This window comes from Mytilus californianus, unplaced genomic scaffold, assembly GCF_021869535.1.
Source record: "Mytilus californianus isolate M0D057914Y unplaced genomic scaffold, xbMytCali1.0.p SCAF_8, whole genome shotgun sequence".
In the NCBI taxonomy this organism is placed as follows: Eukaryota; Metazoa; Mollusca; class Bivalvia; order Mytilida; family Mytilidae; genus Mytilus; species Mytilus californianus.
The window spans coordinates 66,547,087-66,556,803 of NW_026262734.1; the positions used below are offsets into that span (position 1 = coordinate 66,547,087).

The 9,717-nt window shown below is 33.8% G+C and overlaps 1 long non-coding RNA gene across 1 annotated transcript; it reads left to right on the plus strand.

Moving 5' to 3' along the window:
- On the plus strand, window positions 1-3,381 carry LOC127713082 (uncharacterized). Its single transcript, XR_007987454.1, has 2 exons — window positions 1-64; window positions 2,841-3,381. It is a non-coding gene; the product is annotated as an uncharacterized LOC127713082 (long non-coding RNA).
- Window positions 3,382-9,717: the final 6,336 nt, after the last annotated feature.

A 9,717-nucleotide genomic window follows, 5' to 3' on the forward strand; every position in this document is an offset into this window, starting at 1 on the left:
GAATGTGTATTACATGAATTAGGTGTTCTCGGAAGAAGCAGACCACAACCTGTCAAAGGAAAATGTATGTACTTACAATCGTCGATTGTTCAAAACTTGACACTGACAAGTATATGTTTGTATTTTATTACGTTTATGAAACATACAAGTATCGACCTCTCTTTTTCTGTCTTTTATTTTTTATCAATTTCAAGAGAAATGGGATTCCCTATTAAGTAATAAAGTTCTCTTTTAAGTTATGAAAATTGAAAAATACAAAGTTTACCAATTTTTAACATAATATGAAATGATTCAAGCCATCTGTTCTTTGCATGCTAGTATCTATGTTAGTTTTGCGTTAAGTGCGCGGTATTCTGATGGCATCTCTTTTACTCTTAGAACATATGGTTTATATAAAGATAAGGAGATGTGGTATAATTGAAAATGAGACAACTATCCACCAAAGTTCAAATGAAATGGATGTAAGCAATTATTACAGGCAATCGTACGGACTTTACCACCGTATAGTCGGCTATTAAAGGCACCGACATGAAAGATAGGAAACAATTCATTTATTTGAGAAAACTAACGGCCTAATTCAGAACAATACAATTTACGAAAAACCAATATGACCGACATGAATCAACGGCAACCACTGAACTACAGGCTCCTGACTTGGGACAGGCACATAAATACTGTAGGGGGGTTAAACATGTTTGATATTATAGCCACTTGATAAAGACCCAACGAAACACCACTAGGCAGATATCAGGCCCGTAGCCAGGATACTTCTGGGGAGGGTTATTTGTTGCCATGAGGTTCTGACTTTTATAGTCAAACTGTTGTCTCAATTTCAACGTAAATAGTTTTTAATAGTATTTTTCAGGGTTAGTCCGAACCCCTTACCCTGTATACGGGTGTGGATATATTCAACAATACTTGCAGATATTTATAAAAAAGAAGATGTGGTATGATTGCCAATGAGACAACTCTCCACAAGAGACCAAATGACACAGAAATTAACAACTATACGTCACCGTACGGCCTTCAACAATGAACAAAGCCCATACCGCACAGTCAGCTATAAAAGGCCCCGAAATGACAATGTAAAACAATTCAAACGAGAAAACTAACGGCCTAATTTATGTACAAAAGATGAACGAACAAAATTTTACATTCAAGACAAGAATTTTCTCAATATGCAAGTGCAATTTACCCACATAAAATTGCCGACTTTCAATCCTACTATACTAGGGATCTTCGAACATGTTTCTTGCCATTATAGAACACGTGCATTAGAATTTATCATGGAAGTCTTCCATCCTATATTTATGACAAACGGGACGACCTTTCATTTCTTAATTCACTCACTTATATTTCAGAGCAAACTATGAATGCTCTCTTGAATTTTGTTTTGACATTTTGGCACATTTGTACAGGTTTACTATGGACATGCCGCGATGCTTTCATCTTCAAGCCCTCTTTCTGGTGTTGCTGTATCTACTCCAAAGTTATAGAGACCTCGATATTGGTTGTCATTCAGTGGTTTCATTGGGTGCTGTCCGTCATATTTTTTTTCTGGTGTATTGTTTTTGCGTAAATTAGGCAGTCGGTTTTTTCGTTTGAATTGCTTACATTTTGACATGCCGGGACCTTTTAAAGCTTACTATACGGTATGGGTTTTGCTCATTGTTTTAGGACAAACGGTGATATATATATAGTTGCTTATAGACATCAACGTCATTTGATCACAGGTGAATTGTTGTCTAATGCACTAGCAAACATTACAAATCACCTTCTTTTTATATAAGTGTTTGTTTTGTGTCTTCGTTGACAGTTTACAAACAAAACATATATAACAAGAACCCTAAATCCAAGTTTGACAATCTAAGACTTAAACTTCCTGTCCGGGAAGCACTTGTTTCTTTACATTTGAAGTGTTTTATTTCGAACGGGGTACAAATGTCTCAACGAGATGTGTTTGGGGATTTTTTTTGTTTGCAAAGCAAATCAGACTTTATTTATTGACATAAACAATTCAAAAATCGTTTATTTAATTTTGGATTTTGTGGTTAGCATTTGGATCTTTGCGTCAGCTGTTTTAATACTCTTTGATTATTTGGCCTACCGTAACTTCGCGGTAAACATATGCTTGTATATATTAAATAGTCAACTGTCATACACATGTGATGTTTGGCTAGCTATAAAACCAGGTATAACCCACTATTTTTTTCTGAAAATGCCTGTACCAAGTCAGTTGTTTTCCAGTTGTTATGATGGTTTATATAGTCGAGCGTTTGGTTTTGTCAGTTTTTATGGATGGACTCCCCCTTATTATAACTCTCCTTAGAGTTCTGTATTTTTGTTATTATATTTGTTTAAACAATAGGATAGATAAATATTAAATTGCCTATTGTTTACTTTAGTTCTACAAGATGAAAGGAAAATCACTAAGAGAGGCGTAGATGACATTAAACTATTTTTTCTTTGATCAACATATCAAAATACATTAAAAAAAAGTGTTACTATACCTCTGGTAAATTTCTGTTTATGCATTTATGACTAATGACACTGACAAAAAAATATACTTCATCTTTTTAATGTAAACATGATACATTTGGTTTCTTGTATATCTTCAGCCAGTGACGTGGACTCGAAACCAAAAATATAATAAATCACATATACACATATAAAAGATATCGATTCCTTTGTTACTTATAATACTTACTTATTTGTTTGCTTTTTCGAGTGTGTGTTTACGTGTTACTGTATTAGAAAATGACTCTTTACTCTTTAAGAGTTATATGAAGAAGTCTTCAAACTCTTCTGCTACACTACAAAATTCCTATGTTTAATTTCAGTCTTGCTGGCTTGGCTAATACTGGAATTTACAGACAGATAGAAACTTGGGACCAAGAATATATTAACGAACTTTTCCTCTCGATAATCTCGATACAAATATTTTGTTTATATTGGGATAAGTTAATGCATCCGTCTTTAAAAACTGAAAGATCGTTCTTTAACCCTTGAGTATATATCATGGTAGTAGGTGTAGAAAATTTCACGGAGGCGTAAGGAACAGAGTAAAAAATGAAATTACCATTGAACTGACGACATTTCTACTACTTAAATGGGATTTGTTTTTTTAAAGTCGATTTTACAACATTTAGAAGTCGAACATTTAACATTCGAATTGAAAAATGCTCATTTTGTTTTACTATATTTTCCAAATAAGTTCCGTATAGGTACTTTTGTATTTCTTTCATTTTCAAATACTTTTCTACGATATTTTATAACACAGTATTGTTTACCCTTTCACCAATTTATTCATTACAGATGTCTTAGTATTTTTGATTGAATATATCATACAGGCCCTCAATAAATTAACTCGAAGTGTCCTTAAATGGTTTTCCAATCTATAACGGATCTGGCTTGTTCAATTATTTCCTGCTTAATTCCTTAAAAGAAAGAAAAAAAACATCTGTATTATTTTCTAACACAATTCCTCTGAAATGGAGATATCCGGGAATAATTTACCACTTAAAGATAAGGAGATGTGATATGATTGACAATGAGATAATTTCTACAAAGGACAAGGATGAAAACAACATCCGGGTCACCGCACGGCCGTCAACAATTGGCAAAATCTAAACAGTATTGTGAGTGAAAAGGCCCCTACATAACAAAATGTGAAACATTCCAAAAGAGAAAACTAATTTCCACATTTAAGCAAATAATATTAAATAAAAAAACAATACGGAAGAAGGCAACCCACAACATAAAGCACATAAAGAAGCAATTGAATAGTTTCATATTTTTCTCATGTCGGGGCCTTTTTTATAGCCCACAATAAGGAATGGGGTTTTCTCATTGTTGAAGGCTGTACAGTTGCCTATAATTGCTTACATCCACTTTATTTGAACATTGGTGGATAGTTGTCTCATTTGCAATCATACCTCATCTCCTTATTTTTATATATGTGTCTGATGGCTCATTTGCTTCCTAATTTCAAACATTAGTGTGACATCATAATATAAGAACACAGTAAGAATCGGCTTGACTCATCAGAAAAGACACAGGGAACTTATCTGGAATTGTTAAAGGCGCTAATTCAACACACAATTAAAACTGATAGATAAACCATGTTTTAAAAAAATATCAATTGACACACCTCATACGAATTTGGTATAATGACGTCAGTCTGAGAAGGTACGCTTATGTGCATGTGCCAATTTTATGAATGACTGGTTACACGCGCTTCCGATCGATAGTGATTTGTGTGGTAAATATTTGTGACAACATTCATATCTGATGTAAACAACATGTCGGTTAAAGAGGATAGGAATGTATTATATCGTCAAGCGATAAACGTCTGTTTTTCGCTACCGTTAGTGTCAAAGAGAGACGAAAGATACCAGAGGGACAGTCAAACTCATAGATCGAAAACAAACTGACAACGCCATGGCCAAAAATAAAAAGACAAACAGACAAATAATAGTACAGATGACACAACATAGAAAACTAAAGACTAAGCAACACGAACCCCACCAAAAACTGGGGGTGATCTCAGGTGCTCCGGAAGATTAAGCAGATCCTGCTACACATGTGGCACCCGTCGTGTTGCTTATGTTATTACAAATCCGGTAAATAGTCTAATTCGGTAGGTCACATTCGTAAAAAGGGAAGGGTATTGTAGTTACGACATAGGGAACATATCCGATATCATCTGTGAAACGGTTATTCCATAACGGTCAACCAACTCGTGATGGCGTCCGTAAAATTTACGAAGGGATGACTTCAACTTCACCATTTGGAACTCTTGGTTTAATAGCTTCCTTGTGAGCAGCAATCCTCTATCAAGGAAATCATGATAGGAAATACAAGCCCTGGAATATCGTATCAATTGGGAGATATACACTCCGTATGCAGGCGCTGCTGGAATGTTGCTACATAGAAAGTTCACAGTTGGGAAACTGAAATCATCTCTTTTGTCTTAAAGTTTTGTTTTCAACCGACCCTCATTGTCATTTATGTCAAATGAGTCTTAATTTTTTATCGTCATTCGTCAAATCTCATTTTTTTTTGTAGCTACCGTAACTCGTTAGTGTCAAATGGAGTAAAATGTTTATCGTTAACGTTGTTTTCACAAATATTTTACCGTCATTCGTCATGTGGTGTACCCCATTCATACCCTCGTTAAAGTATAAACATGAAAACATTTTAAATTTATTATACTTCATGTCAAAACGCCAGATTTGATTGGTTAATACGAGGGAGACAATTTACTTTATTATACTTCACGTAAAAATGCAATATTTTGATTGGCTTATACGAGGGTGTTAATTTTCTCTATTCTATGGTAAATACTCTATTACCCTTCATGGAGACGCTTGATCAAGTGTGCGCTTTATTAAATACGACTCTATTCTATGGCAAATACTCTATTACCCTTCAGGGAGACGCTTGATCAAGTGTGCGCTTTATTAAATACGGATGGTTGTTATGTACAAGACGTAAATAGTTTATTACTTTGAATTTGAAATTTAATCGACAGTAATAAGAGAACCATCAGTATAATAAATTAAATAACACATATCTGAGAGGGTGATAGAGCAGATTGTTACCCCTCGAAAAGACATTGTCAACCTTGGCTTCGCCTCAGTTGACAATGTTTTCTCGGGGTAACAATCTGCTCTATCACTCTCTCAGCTATGTGTTATTTATATACTATCCCATGGCAAATACTCTATAACACTTAAAGGAGACGCTTGCTCAAATGTGCGCTTTAATAAATACGGATGATTGTTATGTACAAGACGACATAGTTTATTACTTTGAATTTGAAATTTAATAGACAGTAATAACAGAACATTCAGTATAATAAATTAGATAACACATATCTGAGAGAGTGATAGAGCAGATTGTTACCACTCGAAAAGACATTGTCAATCTTGGCTTCGCCTCAGTTGACAATGTTTTCTCGGGGTAACAATCACCAAGGTTGACAATGTCTTTTCGAGTGGTAACAATCTGCTCTATCACCCTCTCAGCTATGTGTTATTTATATAATCATGTACATAAAAGTTTGTAAGTGAATTGGTCTGTATTACAATTCTTTTTATAAATTTTAATTTTTCCAGTTAACATGTCAATGAAATGTCAGGGAAAATGTGTTAATCCTAAATCAGATAAAGAACTGTTGTAAAGACAGGATGCTTCTCGTTTCCTGGACATTTCAAAGTATCGAGCACAATTTGACTGTGATTTCCGTGTTCATTGTAAAACTTAGGGAGCTACCATTTGATTTTTATGGGGGGTTAGGATGAAATTTGAAAAAAATAGGCAGGACAGGAGTTTTGAGTAAAAAAAAGGCAGGATGAGACACTTGCAAAAAAAAAAGTCAGGACGACAATCTAGGTAAAAAAAAGTCAAGATAAACTAAAAATAAAAAAGGCAGGACAGAGATTACAGCTAAAAAAAAATGCAGGACAATTTTTTTTTATCCTAGCCCCCCCCCCCCCCCCCCTAAAAATCAAATGGTAGCTCCCTTATAGGTTGATAGACTATATTTAAATGTCTATTTTCCTAAACTTTTGAGTGTGTCGGTTTGCTAAATCATTTAATAGTATAAAATAAGGAGATGTGGTATAATTGCCAATGAGACAATTTTCCACCAAAGTTCAAATGAAGTGGATGTAAGAAATCATAGGTAACCGTACGGCCTTCAACAATGAGAAAACACATACTGTATAGTCGGCTATAAAAGGCCCCGACATGAAAAATATGAAACAATTTAATTGGGAAAACTAACGGCCTAATTTATAACAAAACAATTTACGAAAAACAAATATGACAGACATGAACCAACGACAACACTGAACTACAGGCTCCTGACTTGGGACAGACACATACAGAAAGTGGCGGGGTTAAACATGTTTGTGAGCACTCAATCCTCCTAACCCGGGACAGTGGTGTTACAGCACAACATAAGAACAAACTATAAAAATCAGTTGAAAAGGGCTCAACTCAACGGATCGATACAAAGCATAAAAAAAACACCCAACAAAAACACAGACCGGACGTGGTAGGGTATTTATGCATCTCTAACAACAAAAAAGACACAAAGTACAGATCTGAGCATGAGTCTTATATTTCCAAAATGTAAAAACCAAAACTTGTATATTGGTTAATAAACGGTCTAAATGACGGAAATACAACCAATGACGTGGCGTTATTATCATTATTTTTGGAATGGGAACAGCGATATTACCAATTTTCCTCTATAGTCTGAAACGGCGTATTATGTGTTTTATACATTTTGCAATCAAACATATCAAAAAAGAGAAACTAAAAAGTAAAATAACAAAAATACCGAACTCCTAGGGAAATTCAAAACGGAAAGCCCTTTATCAAATGGCAAAATCAAAAGCTCAAACACATCAAACGAATGGAAAACAACTGTCATATTCCTTACTTTGTACAGGCATTTCCTTACGTAAAAATGGTGGATTAAACCTGGTTTTATAGCTAGCTAAACCTCTCACTTGTATGATAGTCGCATAGAATTCCATTATATTGACAACAAACAGACATAATAGGTAAAAATGTCAAAAATAGGGGTACAGCAGTCAACATTCTGTTATAATCTTAATCACTGTAAAAAAAATTGAGTTAATACATGAACATGCCCGTATGACATTTCAACAAACAAGAAAAGGCAAGTTAAGAAATACAAACTATGCATCGTACAATAACAAATTACTGAGAATCATATGTATTGTAAAACATGCAACAAAAGTATATGCCCCTTAACACTTTGAAAACTTTATATAAAAATAAGATGTGGTATGATTGCCAATGGGACAACTCTCCACAACGACCAAATGACACAGAAATTAACAACTATAGGTCACCGTACGACTTTCAACAATGAACAAAGCCCATACCGCATAGTCAGCTTTAAACGGCCATATGTTTACTTTATCCTTGCCGCTGAATATATAATCATGTATTACGTGGGGAACAAAGAATGCGATATGAAAATTCAGGCTCTATTAATACAGAGTAGACTTTTTACCCCAACATTGACCACGGACAAGGTTTAAATTACGTGCATAGTGTATGGAACCCTCCAAACACGCGGAATTGTTTTAAACGTTTCGAAGAAGGCTTCAACATAGCTGGGTATTTAAAAATCCTGCACATGCACAACCTTCTCGAACGCCTTCTCGGTATTGGTCTCATTGCCAGACAATATAAAAATAAGAGGATGTGACGGTGACGATGCGCACGATGTTGGTACGAATTCCAATTTGCTATAGATTAGTATGAACATAAATACGTAGACTGGTCAGTTCGATAAAAATATAATGATTTTTGGTTGAATTTATTACATTAGACTTGAAAATAAAGAAAAAAAAGGAACCGAAATTTAAAATATCAAGAATTATAACACTTAATTATCCCATTTTTACGCAAAACCGTAATGTCCAACGTTACATTTTGTGTGCAAAAGATCGGAGTTCCGTTTCTTTCCTACATTATTTTTTTTCTGACCATCGTAAAACTTCACAAGAGTATTGCTATTGTTATTGTTATTCGCGTGTTAAAGCAAAATCAATATCACTGAAACCGTAAACCGGAAAATGTTAATTTTTGAAAACGGTCTGAAAAATGTCCAAGCATATGCAAGGTAATCATATATCGGGTTTGCGCATTTATACCGTGAAATTGGAAAAGCTGAGAGGAAAAATATTTATGATATTTTGAAAGTTTTTTTACTTTTCTCCTGGTTCATGATATTGATTTGCAGGAAACCATGCGTATAGTTTCTATTGCAATGACTTCAAAAAGTATAACCATCTTGTCCCAACGATAAAAACGCTGTATTTTCTTTACAATTGAGGTTTTAACCGGCTGTATATTAAATAAGCACAGTTAGATCAAAGAAAATAAAACTTGGCGGTGAAAGTTTTTTTCTTTTTCTTTTTAAACAATATAGTGTTTAACATTTTTTTCGATAGGCAACAAGATGTTTATATTGTTTCAAAAAGTATAGCCGTTTTGTCCCAACGTTCGCAAAACGTAATTGATGTCATGCTCGGGTTTTTAATTTTATATCATAATTATTTGTTTCCAGTTTAATTCGAATGAAAATAAAAATATAAGTTATAATATAACCAATGTATGATAGAGGAAAAGTTTAAGTTTAAATTCAAATGTTGACCAAATGAGATTGATATAAAAAAATATTGGGATCTTAGTTTTTTTTCAGCACATTCATGACATTTGTTTTATTAAAGGAACGTTGGGGTTGTCTATCGGCAAGTTTTAAATCATCAAAAGCAACATGCATACTTTTTTTGTTAATAAAATAAAATAGAGAAAAACTATTGCTGGCTATTATAACAAAACAAAGGATATGCATAATGCAACAAAAATACGGAAATGAGAAAAACATGAATCCAAAATGTTTTAACTACCTAGAAATTTTGCGACATAGAAAGCATCGGGAAATGATAAAATATAGAAAGGAAACGGACACGGAAAGAAATGCAACAAAAGGAGTATGTATAAACATGTATAAACATGCATTATTCAGGGTTATATCTGGTCTATATACCAGCTTTTATAAGTATTTGGTATTACTATAAATTTTCACTTCGTACTATGAACATCAAAATTATTTATTTTGTAAAAATATTTCCTTTCTCTATTGGAACTGTATACGTATACCTA